The sequence below is a fragment of the Amphiprion ocellaris genome, chromosome 16 (assembly GCF_022539595.1).
Source record: "Amphiprion ocellaris isolate individual 3 ecotype Okinawa chromosome 16, ASM2253959v1, whole genome shotgun sequence".
Taxonomy (NCBI): domain Eukaryota; kingdom Metazoa; phylum Chordata; class Actinopteri; family Pomacentridae; genus Amphiprion; species Amphiprion ocellaris.
In genome coordinates this window covers 11,648,939-11,669,985 of record NC_072781.1, presented here as the reverse complement: position 1 = coordinate 11,669,985, position 21,047 = coordinate 11,648,939, and the positions used below count along the sequence as shown (strand labels likewise).

General features: G+C 39.8%; 1 long non-coding RNA gene across 1 annotated transcript; it reads right to left on the bottom strand.

The window, feature by feature from the left end:
- Positions 1-481: 481 nt before the first annotated feature.
- Positions 482-4,602, bottom strand: LOC129350801 (uncharacterized). The gene is made up of 3 exons (XR_008604321.1): positions 4,261-4,602; positions 1,815-1,940; positions 482-715 (listed from the first exon to the last, which is right to left on the bottom strand). It is a non-coding gene; the product is annotated as an uncharacterized LOC129350801 (long non-coding RNA).
- Between the last annotated feature and the right edge of the window lie 16,445 nt (positions 4,603-21,047).

Here is a 21,047-nt window from a genome sequence, read left to right as displayed (position 1 = left end):
GAGGGTGTGTGTCTGTCATGTGGACGGTCATGGTTCGAATCCCCGCTGGGAACCTTGTGGAGGGTGATAGTGGAGTGGAAAGGTTGTGGTCTGGAGTGTCACTGGACTGGACTTCAAGGATGGATCCTGCAAAAAGGAAAACCTGGAGATTTACCCATAAGCAAGGCACGAAGGCACGAAGGCACGAAGGCACGAAGGCACGAAGGCACGAAGGCACGAAGGCACGAAGGCACGAAGGCACGAAGGCACGAAGGCACGAAGGCACGAAGGCACGAAGGCACGAAGGCACGAAGGCACGAAGGCACGAAGGCACGAAGGCACGAAGGCACGAAGGCACGAAGGCACGAAGGCACGAAGGCACGAAGGCACGAAGGCACGAAGGCACGAAGGCACGAAGGCACGAAGGCACGAAGGCACGAAGGCACGAAGGCACGAAGGCACGAAGGCACGAAGGCACGAAGGCACGAAGGCACGAAGGCACGAAGGCACGAAGGCACGAAGGCACGAAGGCACGAAGGCACGAAGGCACGAAGGCACGAAGGCACGAAGGCACGAAGGCAGATTTTGCCCAAATGTAAAAAAAAAAGCTTGAGCAGGGTGGGGGATCAAACCTGCACTCTCCAGGTTCCAAACCACCACCACTACCTCTGGACTACCAGTCCTACATACCCAAATACAGGCTTTTCTTCTATTCGTCAAGGCGGTGACATCAACACTGAAAGAAAAAAAAACAATCCACAAAATCAAAAAAAGAAGATAATCTACCTACAACTTTTAAAGAACACGCTAAAAAACACAATACTAAAAAGTCACACTCTTCTCCTCATCACTCATTTTTACATTTTAACACAATTTCAAAGCCACACAAATCACATTCTTCATGTCAAATCACTTCTCTTCACTACAAATGGGAGAGAACAGCAAACAAATAAAATACAACTTATGGCTTAAATATCTTCAAAATCTCTTTGCTATTCCTCTACATTCAAATTCCTCAACACCACTCAACAATCACCTGCAGGATCTCTTACTTCTTTCTTAGCTCTGACAAAACATCTTCAAGACTCTGAGAAGACAACTCATTTTCAACACATTTGCTGCTTCATCTAAGTGTCCACACACATCTCCAGTCATCCACAGGCCTCACCACTGATCAGCTGCACAAACTTACATGTTAAACTTCTCCAAAGATAAAATACAGGCCCTTCTGTCTGATCACAACTTTTACTGGTGGCTCATATTTCAAGTTCATTTCCTTGCAAAGTCTTTATTTTGGATTAAAGTGGGATCTGTGACCAGGCAGATCACTTGTTTATTCTTAGCATTTGGATTTCACTGACATTCCTGTCATGTAGAAAAATAGAAATATCTTTGCATTGATTCAGCTAAACTAACTGCAGACACTGAGAGGCGTAAAGTTCAACAAATGCTGTTTTTATTTACTTCACTGGTGACATCAGTAGATGCTTGCAGTGAAACCACCACTGCAAATATTTATGCATTTAAGTATTACAACTGAAAACTCCGTACAAACGTCCACTTCTAACACCACAAACATTGTCCAGAGGAAATGATATTAGCTGAACATAAAAACATGTAAAACAGCTCTGATGCTTTCATCCTGAGCTCCACTCAAACATTTCACTGTGCAGCAGCTCAGCAGTTTGTTTAAGAAAAGCATTTAGGTTCAATCTGTGAAGCCCAAAACCCACCAGCTTTGAAAAATGACACCATTTACCAGAGTCACAAACTGTAAAAACAGAAGGAATTGTTGGATTTTCTATGTGAATGTGTCGCCTCTCTAGTTAACTCACCCGGTTACGTCTCCATCCTGACGCTGCTCTGCTGGACCGGAGCTTCTGGACCAGCCGGGTGGACCTTCCTTCACAGATCTTCCCGGTGGGAGTGATTCTGAGTCGGCCTTGGTTGACTGCAAACTCCTTAAAATGGACACATGAGAGGAAATCGTGGACAAATCGATACAACAGCTTGTTCGGTTTGTCCTGTTCTTAAATGGGTAGAAAACTGCTGAGAGCTCTCAGTTCAATTCAATTTTCAATTCAATTTTATTTATATAGCGCCAATTACAGTCAAATTGTCTCGAGACGCTTTACAGAACCCATATGCCTGACCCCCAGAGCAAGCCGAAAGGCGACAGTGGCAAGGAAAACACCCTTTTAACAGGGAAAAAAACCTCGAGCAGAACCCGGCTCTAATGTGGGGGGAACCATCTGCCTGCTGGCCGGGCGGGTTGAGAGGGACAGAAGAGGTAGAAAGGTAGAGATAGAGGGGTAGAGGTAGAGATAGAGGGGTAGAGATAGAGAGGTGGGGGGTGGGACACAAGGACCATAAAATACAGCCACACATCTGAAGCATCCAGCATCCAGCTCTGGGACCAGGGACACTCGGAGAAAGGACACAGAAAGAAACAGAGTGAATGTAATGCAATAATGGTATATGTAGTAAATACATAGGTAGTTAGAGAAGGGCTCAGTGCATCAAGAGAGGTCACCCAGCAGCCTAGGCCTATAGCAGCATAACTAGGGGCAAACTAAAGGGACGTCAAGAGGGGAAGTCAGTTGTGCAAATGAAAACACCAGCTCACCCCGTCAGGGTCCCCCAGTCAGCCCTAACTATAAGCTTTGTCGAAAAGGAAGGTTTTAAGCCTGGTCTTAAAAATAGAGAGGGTGTCCGCCTCCCGAACCCAAACTGGGAGCTGGTTCCACAGGAGAGGCGCCTGATAACTGAAGGCTCTGCCTCCCATTCTACTTTTAGAGATTCTAGGAACAACAAGTAAGCCTGCAGTCTGAGAGCGAAGAGTTCTGCTAGGATAATATGGTACTATCATGTCTTTAAGATATGATGGAGATTGGTTGTTAAGAGCTTTATATGTCAGAAGAAGGATTTTGAATTCTATTCTAGATTTAACAGGAAGCCAATGAAGAGAATCCAATAGAATCCAATATTTCTCCAATATAGGAGAAATATGATCTCTCTTGCTAACTCCCGTCAGTACTCTGGCTGCAGCATTTTGGATCAGCTGTAGATGTTTCAGAGAGCTATTGGGACAACTTGATAATAAGGAATTACAGTAGTCAAGCCTAGAAGTAACAAATGCATGGACTAGTTTTTCTGCATCACTCTGAGACAGGATGTTCCTGATTTTCACAGTATTTCTCAGGTGGAAAAAGGAAGTCCTACAGATTTGTTTTATGTGCGAGTTAAAGGACATGTCCTGGTCAAAGATAACACCGAGGTTCCTCACAGTAGTACTGGAGGCCAATGTAATGCCATCCAGAGTAGCTATATGCTTTGAAAGCAATTCTCTAAGATGTTTGGGGCCAAATACAATGACTTCAGTCTTGTCTGAATTTAGTAGTAAGAAATTCTAGGTCATCCAGGTCTTTATGTCCTTAAGACAATCTTGCAGTCTAGCTAGCTGATTAGTTTCATTTGGCTTCATAGATAAATACAATTGAGTGTCGTCAGCATAACAATGGAAATTAATACAGTGCTTCCTAATAATGTTGCCTAAGGGAAGCATGTATAATGTGAACAGTATTGGTCCTAAGACAGAACCCTGAGGAACTCCATGATTAACCCTAGTATGCTCAGAAGAGTCATTGTTGACATGCACAAACTGGAACCTGTCTGATAAGTAGGATTTAAACCAGTCCAGTGCTGTCCCTTTAATGCCAATAGAATGTTCTAGTCGCTGTAATAAAAGTTTGTGGTCGATTGTATCGAATGCTGCACTAAGGTCCAATAAAATAAGTATAGAGACCAGTCCATTATCTGACGCTATGAGAAGGTCATTAGTAACTTTCACCAGAGCTGTTTCTGTGCTATGATGCACTCTGAAGCCTGACTGAAACTCTTCAAACAAGCTATTCCTTTGTAAATGTTCACATAATTGATTTGCAACTGTTCTTTCCAGAATTTTGGAGAGAAATGGGAGGTTGGAAACTGGTCTATAGTTGGCTAAAACATCTGGATCTAGAGTGGGCTTTTTAAGTAAAGGTTTGATTACAGCAACCTTAAAAGCCTGTGGTACATAACCTGTTACTAGAGAGAGATTAATCAGATCTAACATTGAGGAATCAGCTCTGACAGAGTGTTGCTCTGACTCCATGTGTGACTGAGGCTGGAGTGAACAGAGCTGCTGCTGCTCAGCTGCAGCTTCTTATTAGCACAACAACAGACGCTGCGTTCACTACGTCTGTGGGTGTGGAGCTGATAAAGAGGATCTTCACCACTGACCTGAGCTGCTGCCACACGGTGAGACGTCCAACAGAGTCACTGAGCAGCTGATGATGAAGAAGATGAAGGCTTCAGGAGGAGGTGGAGGAGGAGAAGCTGCAGGGCCACGAGACACTGAAGAGACAAACCAGAAATGATTCACACACTAGACATGAAGAAAAGAAAACATCAGAGAGTGTAAAATACAAGAATGAGTCCTGAACATCACAGGCGTAACCCGTAGAGCTACATGACCACACATGTTCTGGTCTTGAAAACGTGTATTAATCCAATAGAAAGTCTAGGGGTAGGGTTAGGGTTGGAGAGGAAGGTCCTTACAGTTGTAATGAAAAAAATAGGGTAATTAATATTACACATAAATATTTTTAATGTTAATACTAAGCAGCCGAATATTCTGAGAAATTAATCCGTGGTTTTTCCTTCAGCCGTTGTAGATCTAGATAACCTAAAGGTACAGTGCAACCACAACGGCTGAAGGAAAAACCCCAACTTTATTCTAAGAATTTTTTGGCTAGTGTGACTTAATATTAAATTATGAAAAAATGTATAATTTTATATCCATGTTTTTGGTACATTGCTACTGTCAGGACCTTCCTCTGTAACCCGAACCCTACCCCTAGACTTTCTATTGGATTGATACACCTTTGCTGACAGCCAACATGTGTGATCATATAGCTCTGCGGGTTAAGCCACTGACGCATGTAGTTGGTCCTCAATGCTGAGGCCCTGGTTCGATTCCCGCTCGCAACCCTGTGCTATATTAGTTGTTCTCATTCTTATTTCTACCCCATTGTCTGGCTGTCTCTCACTACGCCTATCCATCAATTAACTGCAAAAGACTACAACACTTATTTACAAATTTCCTGTTTATTTATTAAATACAATTCTTTAATTTCTTACATCTTTTTTCCCCCCATACTTTATAAAAGTTTAATTGTCTTAACTTTTTCCCATTTATTTAATTGCTTCTTTTTTATGTATTTTCTTTCTTTAATCTTCTTCTTCTTTCTAGAATTTAACACCAACCTTCAATTCTGGGTCATTTTTAGACATTTTGAAAAGCTATCAACTCAAACAGGGTAACACCGACAGATATGAAATTCAGCCAGGATGTACTCCAGGCATGGGTGATCAAAAGTTATCAAAATGCTCCACAAAAGTCTGAGGGCGTGGCCATGGCAGGCTCCCAAACTTTGATGCTTCGACATGACACATCAACTGCTGTGTAACTGCCCTAAACATACTCTAATCTGCCTCAGACTTTACATGTATGATCAGAGTCCCGCCCTGATGACATTCCCATGCTGAAATACAGCCACAGTCATAACGCCACCTGGTGGATAGAAGGAAAAGCTCTATAACTAGCCTGGACATGGTCCGATCTGCCTGAAATGTTATATCTGTCATCAGAGTGCGGACATGATCACATCCATAGGCCAATATACACTCTCGGTCGCAGCGCCACCTGGTGGACGTGCGTGGATTCGACGACGAGCATGGATGCGAGGACCCGTCCAACGCTGCTTGCAGCTTTAATACACTCTGATGAAGATTGAGAGGATCTGCCAGGAAGAAAGGGACAAACTGCCTAAATCCAGGTGTGCAAATCCTGTAGACTTATCCAAGAAGACACAAAGCCACTTGCTTCCCAAAGGGCTTTTACAAAGTACTGAGGTCAGGGTCCGAAACCTTTTTACAAATGATGGTTTTCAGATCCAGATTCTCGATAATTTGCAATATTTTCTAAAAACACGTTTTTACTAAACTTTCTCATTTTGGGTTACTGAGTGCAGACTGATGATTAAAAAATAAATGAATAAAACCAGGCATGACTACATTTATTCTTCCATGTCATAAGGATTCAGATTTAATCGATGGAGTATTCAGTATCAGTATTTGCCTATTATTACAATATGATTATTATGTGATTACAAGATTAAGTAAACTTGGAAATGTATTTATGCTACAGCTAATTTTAATTCAGTGAAATAGTCCTTTCTTGTGACAGCTGGGACTTCTGCTGACTCCAACACAACATCTGGTGAGAGCTACATTTGTGCAAGTAACACAATTGATTTGACAGTACTAGATACATGTTACTGATGCTTCAAAACACAACTTGAGTACCTTTCAAGTACACATCTCTCCCGTCATCCTTCTTTTCTTTTTTCATTATCCTAACATCCAATGTTCCCTCATCTCATCATCAACAATCTGCTGCCTTGACGAGTAACAAGCAGTTGAAAGAACAGAGGTTTCACCTGCATCTCATCATCTTGGCAGCAGCAACGATACTCATACATCCTAAATGTTGTGATCTCTGTCATTGTTTGGCATGCACTTGTTATTTCTCCGAGTTTTCTTCCGCTCATTATATTTTGCAGTTTCCCTCCTTTCCTGTTGATGTTTTATCCACCTCCTCCTCTTCCTGCTCAATGCTGTCTTGGGTCTGAGGTTCAGTATTTGGCATTTCACTCCTGCTGAGAGATTAATTAGCCATCTACCTCTGAGATTGGTGTAGGTGCCTCCTGGAATCCTTCACTTTGCCTTGCCATCTCTCTCTCTGTCTCTTATAGTCACTCACAATTCATTTCTTCTTTTCTTTTTTTACACTTTGTCTCATTTTCGTCCTTCCACTGTGGAGCCCGTTGCTGTATCTGGTATTCTCATGAGATACTGTAGCGATGACGGCACACTCGATTTCCACATTTCAGCTTAAATCTAATTGCTTCTGTCTTTGCATTTAGAGAGAAAACTAAATTTGATAGATGTCTACTTGATGCACTTGAGGCAGGCTGTGTTATTGAACAGTTTATTTGTATTCAAACCACGAGCTTGTCTGCGGGGCTTACATGCTGTATGTAGAAAGGATGTAAAGCAAATAGGTCACCAGAGACATAAGCTTTAGGCTTTGTTGAGAAAAGGATCAATCCCAGCTAGAGGACGAGACCAAGAAGGATCAAAAAGATTTGTGTTATTTGACACATTAAAAATATCTGAGCTCAGATTTGTGCCACAAAGCAAAAGGACAAACATTAAAAATGACATGTTTCCTTCCCCTTTCCTCTTAAAAGGAATATCGATGTAAGACCCCTGGCCAGGCTGAAAGCACTTTACATGCAAAAAAACCTCCCAACAAACTGCTTGTCATAATTTTATGCTTTTGGAAAAACTAAGCTGCCGCAGCTCCTTGCTGTCTCTCCATAACTAACAGCACTCTATTTTAAACTTTCATGTGTTTCCAGAGTGAGTCCAAAGCAGAGTAAATGCTGTGGGAGGAGGTCTTGTCAGGCTACGTTAAAGAGCTGCGGTAAGACAAAAGTGAGCAACACAGTCCGTCAGTTCAGCTGATGAGAAGCATATTTTACACCATCGGTTCACAACTCTTGTACATGTTTTAGAATGTATTTCAGGCTTTCAGCATATCCATTTAAATTCTGCATAAATTCAGGTATTTACACACAACCACAAGTTGGATTCTGAAGTAGAAACAGATACTAAATCGACAAAAAAATACATTTTTAAAAAAAGCTGCAGAGGAGGTTGTTCTACATTTAATTTACACCAGCCTTTGTCGTGTTGCCTCCATCTCCAACTACAAATATGTTTGAAAAACTGCATTATTTGGAAAAAACATTGTATGCTTACATGTCTCTCAAAGCATCCGAGTCATTCACTTTGCATGAACTGCATGGAAAAGGTTGAAATATTGATGTTGCTACATTTACTGTGGCAGCTAGGTTTCTATTTTCACACATTACGGTCTGCAGGTGCAACATGCTGCCAGTCAGATTCCCTTCTGATGTAGAACTTACAGGACAGAGACATGAAATCTACTGTGATGTATTTACTGGTACCAGAAATAATCAAGAAACTGAGCCACCTTGAGTAGGACTTTTTGAAGGACGGCTGTTCTAAACTAGAAACATTTCATATTATCCCCTGTACTGTGAATGCTAAGGATTGAAATTAGGCTTTAGTAGCTTTTGCCATCATGATACGCACAAAAGAATGTACATTGTGAAGAAAAAAAATGCCGCATAAATTCTGAAATGGTATATTTAGTTTTAATTTACTTCAGCGCTTTATATTAAAGACAGGTATTTCTCTATAATTTTGATGCCGTATCCAATTTTGTTTGTCATTTGTTGTGCTGAAAGTGTGGAATTTATCATTTCCTCCAGAAGTTTAACAGCAAATTCTGTAGCTCTTACTGAGGAAATGGATAAAAACTGTATTTCCAGGGGGAAAAAAAGTTGAACCACAGAAATCCACATTATAATCCAATACATCATGTGAGTTTTTCAGCCTACAGGTAGTTCTACAGAACACTGAAATTCTTTTTTTTTGCATATCCCAACTTGGGTCAGAGCACAAGGTCAGTCCCATGATTTAGTGCCCCTAGAGCAGCAGAAAGACTTAAGAGCCTTGGCCAAGTGCCCAACGGTGGCAGCTTGGTGGTGCTGGTACTTTTGCTCCTGTATTTTTGGTTTTGGAATAGCTAAAAACAGGCACCAACCCTCCATACTTATTACATGCTGAGCAACTCTCTAAATACAGCATCATGTGCACCATCAAGGCATGTGGAGAAATCCAGAACTAGTTACGAAGCTATGATTGGGCAGTCACTGTTTAGAGGAGAGTTTTATCAGTCACTTAACAGCTCCTACTGTTGACATGATTATGTTGTGACGCAGCTCCAAGTACTATGATTTGTCTTCACACAGACCTACATGACTAAGATTCGCTGACCTCTGTGTTAACAATAGACTTTTGGCTTCAATTTCACTGTGACTCATAAGCTGCACTGACACAGCAAAGAGGCTTTTCCTAGGGAGACAACATGTGGAGTCATTTCACCCGTTCTATAATCAAATGATTTCTCCCGTTGTGCAAGTATTCTTCATCTGAATGTGTATGATAGAGCACTGGCTCGTGGAATATTGCTGTGCACTGTATATATTGACTACAAAATTGTGTACACTGTGTGTGTACATTTGAAGAACTCTGGATCAATTCATTTATTTGCTTTTAGTTTGATTTTTGGTTTTCCATCCCGTCCAAAATCCCCTGTTCCCCGTCACTTTGAAGGAGAACTTTAATAAACACTTGCCTCCTGACAGTGTGGGTTTCCACATCATTTGTGTTTGACAATGTGTTAATTTTCCTCTTTGATTCATGTGTATTTTGACTGCAACAAATGTGCATAAAAGTTTCCAAACTGCCGTGCATGTTATGTATAGATATTCACCCTCATGTGATCAATTCCAATGATAACCCTCCATTTTCAATCAAGCTGATCCCATTAGTGCAGAATGCGATAAGTGTAGCTAAGCCCCAGTGTGACTGCAGGGATTTGAGCTTTGGCAACAATAATTAGAGATGATTGCTGTGTAGTCACACAGACAACATTCTCTCATCCTTTACTTCCAGTTGAAAGACTTTGTTGAATCGTCTCTCTAACACAATAAGATAAAGCTTCACTGAGATTACTTTCATGTCCAATTTTCTCTGCTTTAAGATCATTGGCTGAAAATGTGTCTTTGTTTTTGTGCTATACTTGCACTGAGACAAGACGGGACAAAGCACTTCTTATTCCATCCTCCTCTTGTGCCCTTTTTTGTTCTTGATACAACTTTTCTCGGTCCGTCCTTGCCTCTTTCTATTTCCTCCTCATGTTCATTTTCTTATCTCATCACAGATGACTTTGTTGTTTGGCGCTTTTTTTTTAGTTTGCACATGAAGGTTTGAGGAATCAGCAATGCCCTCCGGCCTTTCTTTTCATTCAGTTCACATCTCAAATTTAAAGGAAAATGCAATTTTTTCCCTGCACCTTTAATGCTTTTATTATTTTTCCTGCTAAAGGCAAAGAAAACAAACAGTACAAAGAGTCATAAATCAGAGATCTTATGAACTGTATATTGGATGGTTGGGTATATACATGGCTAATTTAAATGTTGTCAAGCACTGTGTTGCTTTAACTGTATGAAAAGTGCTATATAAATAAAGTTTGATTGATTGATTGATTGATTGATTGATTGATTGATTGATTGATTGATTGATTGATTGATTGATTGATTGATTGATTGATTGATTGATTGATTGATTGATTGATTGATAATAGTGAAAAAATTGAAATTGATTTTAAAGGTTCAGGTCTTCATCCTGTGGCTGATGTATACTAGTTATTGATTGTGTCCCAGAGCTGCCAGCTTTGGCTTGGAATGGTCTTTCATGTAAACTGTTCTGTTAAACATATATCTTTTTTAACTTATAATTTTTACTCTTACTCTTTGCTGACACACATTAATGCCAGCCTGAACACACCGGGTTATATAGACAGTGCACAAAAGGAAAATCCCTTTTTAAAAATCACAACCTCTAACCAAAGACATCCTTCGGTGAGCAGTCGACATCAATCTGTAGTTGAGATTTTACACATTTGCTCAGGACAGAAGAGAGCGGACAGAAAGCATGGAGATAAAGTGGCAGAATCAGACTGAAAATGAAGCACACTGGCCCAAATATAAGACTTTCTGTGAATTAGGTTTGCGGGGTCGTCTGTTCTGGAGTTAGACAACTATGTTCACAGTATCAGCTGTATTTTTTTCTTCAAAGTAATTGAGGACCTGTTACCTCTCTTTAATTAAATGCAGGGATTCATTGTAAAGATTAAAATGTATTCATTTTTTAAAATCACGGGTGTCAAACATAAGGCCCGAGGGACGACTTTGCAAAAGTGTGAAAATTACAGAGACAACATTAACTGCAATTTTTCAATAAATGTAACTACGATTTTAAATTGTCCACTGAACTGCCAAACTTTTATGTATTTGTTATGTATAAATGTTATACATTTACAAGGCAGGGGGATAATTTAACTCTTTTCCTGTACAGGTGGTCAGGATTACTATACACGTGGAAATTAATGTAAATTTAAAATAATTTCTAGATCTTGACAAGTTGTTTTGATCATACAAAAAAATATAACAATAGTTTTTTTTTTTAAAATGGCTATTCAACATTACAAAAGTAACTTTGTGCAAAAAATTCAATGTAAACATGCATCTTTAAAAAGCATTTCCTCTTTCGGGACAGAAGTTTTGTACAAATATTAACCAAATTGTCAAAAATGAGGTTATCTCTGACATTGTGATTTCATTGGCAACCCAGATTCTTCCTTGTCTGCACCGCAGAAAACCTACCCAGTATATTGGCCTGATTCTTAAACCCTGTGTGCATTTACAACCCCATCTTCTGTCCAAATGTGGACAATATACTGCAGCACCTAACCTTTATGACTGAATGTTTTGTGCTTTTGCAGTTAAACTGTGATCTGCAAGTTGTAATGTGTAAATGATAAACTGAGGCATAATATTGTTGAAATAGCACTTATTTTTCTAAAGAAATTCCAGGCTGTTCATTAAAGATGAACATTTCAGAATGTACTTTTTTGCACTAAAACAAAGGGAATTTTTTAAAGTTGTGGTTATTTACAGGTTATTATGCTCTGATTTTACTGCTCTGGCCCTCTTGAGATCAAATTGGGTTGCATGTGAACTATTCTGAACTAGAATGAGTTTGACACCCCTGATTTAGATAAACCTTTTGAGTATCAAACACTGTTTTGATGAGTTGTGTTCACACAGTCGTATTTATAGTTACACCAACTTAGAATTGTGTGTAATTTCAACCTAAATGTGTGTGTTAATTTATTTAAAACAAAATCCAAGTAGTAGTACATTATTTAAATTAGCTTGATAACTTAATTTGTTAGGTTAATGCGGCCAATTATTGGGTAATTGGTCATTTAAATGTGATTGATTAAACAGGAAAGAGTAATTCCCTTAAATCAACAAAGTTTATTGGGTGAACATTGATTTCATTAAAAGTTGTCTTAAGTCAAAAAGACTTGTGTTACATTACTGGTGCTTTTAGTGTTAATGCTGCTTGGCGAGTGATTCTCAAGAACCTTTTATAGTGTGTTTTTCAGTGTTAGCAGCACTAAAAGGGGTTTTATTAGCTGGAGAAGCTTGTGTAGTGTTTTTCACTTCCCCAGAGGATATAAATTGAACTGAAGATGAGTTCATAGTGTTTCTCAATGTCCTAACTGTAATCAGAAATAAACCATAGAAGAAATCTGTCAAAAAAAAAGAAAAAAAAAGCAGACGGTCATGGATGATGAGCTTTTAAAGACTGTCTGAAAAATGCTAGCTGTCAGAGAAAATGGGTTTTATGTATTACTGTATTCTATGTTTTGCTTTTAAAAGAGAAAAGCTTTGATGACGGAGATGCTCTTGTCCTTGGATTCAAAGGATGTCAAGAAAATTTTCCAAACTGGACAAGCGAAAATGGGTTTACTATCCTCCAAAGGTTGTTGTTTTTTAAGCCAGCGGTTGGATAAGGGCTCATTATCTTAAATTTTTATAATCTGCCATCTAACATTCAAACCACGGTGTTAATCTGAGTGGCCTTCTCATAAATACATCCCTACAAACAGCAAAATATTCCACTGATGTTGTGTTCCGATAAATTAGTTCCTCTTTGCCAGGAAAAAAGGCCAGAAAAAATCTGTGAGTGTGCATTATCCAAAGGCCAGTGAGCACATTCAGTGAGTAAATGCCATGTGTAAATGGCTCTACCAAGCGCTCCTGTACCTCTGCCATGCCATTTTTGCTCCAAGAGGAGAGAGAGGAAATGAGTCCTTATTTCCCTTCAGGCCATAGTAAGCTGGCAGATTGGTCAGGTGACTGCGTGACTGACAACTGAGCATTCATGTAGTTTACTCCACTGCCCAGAGGAATGAAAGGTATTAGTCCTAACGGCTCAAATGGACGTACAGTAACAGATGTTGGCTGCTGGCATTTACTTGCATTTGCTTGTGTGCAAACACTGCCAGAGACAATTTAGATTTTTATCCAGTCTTTTACAGTGTTTTCATGCAGACTCTCAAATCCATAATGTAATATTTAAATGCAGTGACTCCTGAGGCACCTAGTTGTATATGAGCTTGTCTTATTCAGGCAAATAGCCACTGTGTCACATTTAAATTACGTCAAAATAGTACTGGAGTAATCTACAGAAGAAGGTTGTGGTTAATCTTGTTTACATTCTCATAAAGCTCAGAAAGGTCAAATTAGTAGACGTAGTTTCAGAACAAGAAGAAGCAGCATTTGCTTGTTAAATGCAGATCAAGCCTGAAAATCTAGTCAATTCTTTGTGATGTTTTCATATATCTAAATCTGTTTGCAGATGTTATGAAATTTTAACACTTGGGTGAAGAAAGACTTTTACAATATTGGACTTTAAATCAAGTCTTTTGTGGCTTCAGGAGGAGCTGTGAGCTATCTGATAATGTGCCTCAACATGTGACTGACTCTAAGTCACAAGCGACCAATGGAACTGCTACTTTAACAGTGAAACACGTGCAAATTTTTCAAGGAAATGCTGGCAGCTGAGTTATATCCTTGGAGGTGATGAGTGGGGCTGCCACTATTTCTCTATTGATTCATCTGTCGACTAATCAACTCATCAAAATTTTCCCCTAAAAAAGCAAAATGACCATTTCACTTAAATTCATTGTATTTTGGCAAACTGCACGGGTATTGCAGCATTGTATGAAATGTAATTTGACAATTTATGATGCATTTTTCACTTTAGTACACTTTTTAATCGTAGTATTTTTTGCAGTTTATTGTGCATTTTTTTTCTTAGTATATTTTTGTATTTTCTTATTTATTTGTATTGTCGTGGTGGTCACTTTACTCTTTCTGCTTGCGAATGAAACAACCAAATTTCCTCTTGGGGATCAATAAAGTATTTCTATTCTATTCTATTCTATTCTATTCTATTCTACAAAATCAATAATATAGAGGGGACTTCTTCATTTAAGTCAGGAGTGCCATGCCAAATGAAATCCATGTTTCAATCAAACCCTTTAACCAAGTACAAAGTTTGATCTCTTTTGAGGGAACTGCAGGCGTCTCCTCACTAAACAGACAGACATGCTCCAACACAAACACTCCTAAAGCCACACATGCACTCAGACAGTAAGTGAGTTAAGTTCAGTAATCTGTTTGCTTAGTGTGCTTATCTGCTAAAAATTTCTCCCATTTAGTTGACTGATGTATGGGCTAAAGTAACTTCTATTAGCTGTACCAGTGGCCATGTTTTCCTCTTGTTAATGATCTCTCTCTTTCTGGATTATTTGTTTCCTTCCTTCCTTGTTATGGTGGTGTGTACACACCAGTGTTAACGAGGGCCTTATGGTTCCAATCAGGCTCATTGGGGGCAAACCAAGTGGACTGAGGAGAGAGGGAGAGTTGGGAATGAGTTGTTCTCTTTGGTTTATTGTCTGTTTATTTTAAACAGATTGAGTGAGGAGCAGGTATTTAGATGCTGTTTCTGACTGCTGTGTAAATGTAACTTTAAATCGTTGTAGATAATGTGTATATTATCTGTAGCTGTTGTTGTAGACAACACCCCTTCCTGTTTAGATAATGGTAGAGGACAGTGCATTTATATGTTGGATGAACATTAGTATGTTTTTTGTGTACTGGTTGTGGGTCAGGGGAACCTCTGTCACTCAGTGCTGTGTAAGTAATCCTGTTTTAAATGTGATTGTTCAGTGTAAGACAGAGCTCTGCCAACACTGGATGCTCTGTTCCATTCTGCTGGCCATATGTCTCAGTTGCTGCCACCATCTTTACTTAACTAAGCAGCATAGTAGGCAGGAAAACCTTGTATCCTGTGTCTTAAATAAAGTAGAACATTGACATGGTGGATGTTTTACAAGCACAGACCAGCTGAAGGTATTTGTTCTCTTACTTTGGTAGTAGTTTGCATTACTATAAATCTATAGCTGAATTCAAAGCACAGCAGTCATGTTTAACTCCTTGTTATGTCATTGTGTTTAAATACTAGGATTCTGACAGGGCAGAGGGGCAGCTTGTTGATGAATGAGCTGCGTTTCAGTTATTCTCATTCTGTTGACTGACAAAAGAATCTGAAAAATTGTCCAACGCCTTTGTGATTTGTCATCAAAAATGTAAAATAGAGAGAACTGTATTCTGAAAAACTGCCATACTCTTGAAGCCTTGGGTGTTTGGAAACATTCCCATTTAAGTGAGTTGTAGCATTTACTACAACTGACCAATTACTGAAGCCAGAAATGACTGTCATAACAGTACATGATTATTTAAGTGTCTTTTTTTCTGGTAAATTCTTGTCAAAAAAGCCTAATTATTATCACCATGACTTAATGTTGGAAAGCAATGAAGGGGAAATGTTCCAGAGCAGTGAAACCTTTTATATAGGCACTGTAAATGCTGAAAGTTCTTGCACAAAACAGGAGTGTTTTGGTGGGTCAAAATGGTCAGCAGGACACATGGAAGAAACCACAGAGTCCTTGTTAAGTAACTTGACCCAAAACCTCATGTTGTGCTCACAATTCAACAATTTACAAAAGAAATAGGAATAACAGACAACCTTTTAAACTAAAGCCAGTATGAGACAAGAGGATTCCCGTTATTATACAGATTTGGGCTGCTGGAGCTTCAGCTTTGATAAAACACAGCCATTCCACTCTATATTTCACAGGCCAGTGACCACGTTCATCTGTAAAAACAGGTGCTATCTCTTCTCCGTTTCTTCATTCCACTCTTCTTCATCCACAACCCCATTCTCTCCATGTGTAATAGTTTTCTTCTCCTCTGCACAAGACTTAGTTTTACTCTCCTGGCACTCATTTATCGAGAAGGAGGTGCCTCCACCCAACAGGCTTACCAAGGGGGAGAGGTGAGAGATGAGAGTGAAAGGAGAAGAGATGTGTTGATGACAAAAAGGTTGGTGGACTTCCACTTCAGGATGGCGGTGGTTTTTAGACTGATGAGATCTTTGTATTGCTTAGTACAGATGGAGTGGCTCATGGAATTTTGTGGAACGGGATACTGAAATATTTATATCTTTTGGTTCTCCAATGATGCATGCAAATGTCTCTGGTTCTACTAAAACAGGTCTAGAGGGAAAGTTTAGGTTTTGAGGGTGTCAACCAAGCTGACTGGTTAATCCAACTCCCAAAACTTGTTACTAAAGAATTTGTAGAAGTTGAAAAGAAAATGCAAATATCGCTGAATGGCCTCTTGCAGGTTTGCCTATATGTTATAAATCTTAGGTCAAATACTCTTATGCTGCCAGGTGAATTTTAGCTGGTGTATTGTATCCATTAGGACTGTTCCTTTTTTGTTTTGTAGTTTGTTTTTCTTTGTATCCATTATTGATTAGTGTACATTCTTCTCTTTTGGTTGGTGTTGCCCTGTATTTATAGCTCACCCTTAATTAGTAATTGGATTGTTCACTTTCTTCAAGTTGCTGTATGTTTGCTGCTCAGTGCAGAGCAGGAAGTGTACAGGGGGTTTATCGCTGTTTAGAGCAGTGAGACAGAAATGTAAATTTACCATCCATAAAACCCACAAGTAGAGCTATTAGAGATGAGTCTTGTGAAGCTGCATAAGTTGTCAGTGTTCTGTGGACATGTCTAGTTTCTGGTGTTTCCGTCTTTGTCCTTTCATTGCTTTGAACATTTTTTTTCACCTTTTTCTGTGAGGGGGCATTTTTCACAAAACTGAAGGACCAACATGAGCGCAAATTGATACCAAACTTGTGTCTAAATTGAATACAAGGCAAATATTTCACCTCCTTCCTCACTGCTATTTAAGCTCTTGTGTGAAACATATCAGCAAGTCACCCCTGCCTCTTTCGTGTTTCTCCTTTTCTTTTGTCTGTCATTCATTCGTAACCTCTAATTCTGCCTCTTCGTGCCTCCTGACGCATTCCTTTCCCTTCTGCTCCTACTTTCCATCTTCTCTCTCCACTCTCCCGGTGACTGCATTGTATCTCCATTCTCTTTCATTTGCTCATTCCTATTCTCCTCTCCCCCCTTGTCTGTTCTGCTGTCTATCAGCAGCAGACCCTGGGTCAGCACTAAAGGGAATGCTGTCCAGCTTTAGATAAAACTAACTCAATTAAGAGGTCTTTTCTTGCCTTTCCATAGTTGTATACTATTACTCTCATTCTATAATTTGCTCTTATTTTGCCTGGTTCTTGTTTAGTTTGTTTAGCTTTACACTTAGGGGAAATGTGCGACCAGTCAGAAGTTTAATGTGGAAATGAAAGTTTAATCCTACCGGAGTTTGGAGTTATACCCAAAAAACGAACCAAAGAACTTAAGTTAAACTTGTTTCCATGGAGGTTTAATTTAAGACTTGTAGTTCCAGCCGTCTAGGAGAAAAGGATGCAGCTAACAATCACTCAGGTTTATTTGAAAGTTGCACATTATCCTCTGGAGTGGGTGGTCACCTCAAACTATGCTCATTATTTTCCAGTAATTTCTGTCATTTTCCTGAAATATTGTCAGACAGCAGCATGAGGCAGCTGATTCATTGCAGCCAGGGGACTAAAAATAAACTGAACCAAATGCACCATCGTGGCGTCATTAGCTCAGCTATGATTAAACGCTACTCCTGGCCCTCATTGTTTACATTCGAACACATTTACACCCCTCTTAGCCTGAAATTTCAGTTTGGTAAATGATATTTGCAAGGCTTTATATCTTACTTGATCAGCAATAGCAACACAAGACTAACATACAAATGGATGATACTCAGTGTAGCTTGTATTCTTGGATGAAAACAGAGTTGATTTTTGGCATAAAGTCTAAAGAAAAATTCAAAAAAGCGAAAGATGAGATGGTCAAGTTTTTCTTGATCTTATATAAAGAAATGTGGAATCTGTTTTTAGGGACAAAAACATCAACTTGAAGAATACTGTTATAAATAAAGACATTTTTCAGCTAGATTTGACAAAATGGATGAAATAGATTTAATACATTGCAAGAAATACATGCCAAATGCATAAACTAATCTATTTATTATTATTTTCAAATGAATGTGTCACTTTTAAGCGCTGTTAAGAAATATAATCTCCTAAGATCATCCCCAAGCAGTGCTCTAAAACAAAAGCAAATTAATGTTGTGCTCATGAGCGTAATCTTCTCCAGGTTAAGCTCTGTCACCAACTTAATCTTGTATCTGTTCAACCCTGCACATACAGCTGCTGCGTATCCTTCAGATCTGGTCATGGCTCTGTTCCATGCTGCATGTTGTTGTATTTTGACCTTCGGCATTGCTCCAGGCAGAGAAGTATCTGTGCCCTGCCCTCAGACACACAGGGAGGATTAATCTACACACCTTCGTGACTGATTTCACGCTAGATTAGAGAATTTCATCCACTGCATACTTCCCTCCTCTTATCCTTTTTTCCCCCCAGCTGAGGTGGAGAGTAGTCCTTATTATGCAATGCCTGCACCTACATGTTTGTGAGTGCATGTACATTCAGATGCATGGGTGTGCGCGTGTTTTTCTATCCTTCGCAGATCTTTGGACATTAAGTGTGTGTTTGTTAAATAGCGTACAGTATATACGTGTTTGTAAGTGCGCAGGTGTGCCCCAGCAAATCTAATCCTCCAGAGAAAAGTCTATGAAGGGCTGATTTATTTGTGGAGTAGATTCATCTTATGGATGGCACATCTGCTTCTCTGCCTGGGGCACTGTACACACTCCGGGTTTGTTGGCCCTCCGCTATGCAAAGTCAATGATTATGTATGTTCACTGAAGTGAAAGCCCTGCCTGACTGTAATTGCACATATATTGATACACGGCAGCTCAACCTGGCTTGCCTGAAACCTTTAAACATGGGTGAGTTTCAACCTGACTCATCTGTGTTTCCTATATATAGTACCAGCGAGCCATAATCCAGCGAATACTGCACATAAACAGAGGCTTTAAACCCTCAGGATCTTCAGAGTACTAGCAAGTTGTTTCTGAGGGGAAAGTTGCCGTGTCTTCCTGTCTCCAATTTACAATCAATGAAGATTGTTTTGTATGTGTGGGAATGCCTCTCTGTGTGCATGCGTCACGTTGAGAGCTGTTCCTTGTTTGCGTGGGGGATCTTTTCTGACATGTTTCTTGTGCTGTCAAAGCATATCGTGTGTGAGTGATTACCTGTCATCTCAAGCCTTGAGCTCGGCTTACTCCCCAATCATACCAGCGCTGTTTCTTTTCCACGCTCTCCAACTCTGCCTTTCTTCTTCACCCCTGCCAGCCACCTTCCTCTCTTTATTTTCTGACTTTATTTTTCATTTTCTCCCTGTTTTTGAGTATCCTGCCAGAAAGGTGATATCAGGGTCTCGGGGTTGCCGCTTTATTTGATCTGTTTATTTTAGTTATTTTTTCATTTTTATTTTTCCTCGAGGTGAATAACCAATGTATGTCTTCATGAAAGTCCTGCCAGGCCTGGCTGCAGCTTCCATTTGTAAGACATGCAACAGCCAGATCCAGAGGTTCTGCTGATGGTGACAGTCCTGCTGGCAGTCTTTTTCCATGTGGGCTGTGTATATTATTGCCTGGGCAAATAGCTTGCTGCTGTGCATAATGCGGGATGATGGCACTTTGCCTCGATGCTTGTTGAATTGTTCGGTTTTATTTTTCATTATATACTCTTTTGCTTGATTTATTCTGTTTCTCAGTTCTCTTTATAGTCTGCTCCAAGGATGATGATGATGATGATGATGTGGATGTGGGGTAGATGTATATAATAGACTGCACAGGATTTGATTCGTGTTTGCAGACATTTTTCAAATGGGATTTTTAATTGACCTCTTCTGCACCTCTCTCTGCCCATATCTTTGGCTAAGACGCTGCTGTTTGTGTTGCATCTGCATTATGGGAACAAATGACTGCCTTGCTTCTCAAATCAGACATAAATATCTGGAACTAATGGGAGGCAGTGCGGAGGCATTGGTGTATTGATTGTGTGGACCGCCCCACGCCACAATAGTGTTCCTACAAATTCTTTCTTAATAGCTGTTTTGACTAATAATAACTCTGAATCTCATTACCGTGTGTTTTAGAGTGTGTCTGTCTGCATGCAGTTTCTGAAGTACTTAATCATTAGTCTGAAATTGGGCCAAATTGGAATGCTCATTCACCTTTGGCGAGAACTAAACACTAAAAGTAAAATTGCGTGTGTGTGTGTGTGTCTCAGTGTGTTTGTAAGTGCTTTTGAGGGTTGATGGTGTCATTTCTGTCAGGTTGTTTGCCAGGTCAACATCATGTCAGGTGGGAAGAGAGCTGTCTTTATCAACTGACTATGTGTGTCTGACTTTGGGACTGACTCCTCTACTGATGCTGTGTGACATCCTCTTATTGTCTGCTGGGTAAAAACTGTCATCTGGGTTAGAAAGGCTGAAATTTGTGCCGCTAAGCAACACAGGCAGTAGTGCAGATGATTCGCAGTAGATGCTAATTTAGTGCACATGTATAGAACACAATCGACAAGGAAGTAAAATCAAAGCCCAAAGGAACACGTTGGTGCTTCATTAAAGGCCAATTCATGCTTTTCATGTACCCACAAGGGTCTGGGTAGGTCCATGTGATGTCATGTAAATTCTGTTATCTTCACTCGTCTGCAAATGTCCATGCAGCCCAAAATTTGTGACAATGTGCGCATTGAAATTGCAAATGTATTGACTGTCCATGTGCCACAGAAATAAATGGTGCTGAAAAAAATGCTTGTTTTGAAGAGAGGCTGTGCAGAGATTCTCTGTTGTCCACACCTCATCATTAAAAGATTAGTAATTGAGGTAGTATCTGCCAGATGTTGGGGGTGCTACATGTTTTCCGGTGACCAATCGCAGTGCGAAGTTCTAAATTCTTGACAAATTCTGTGCT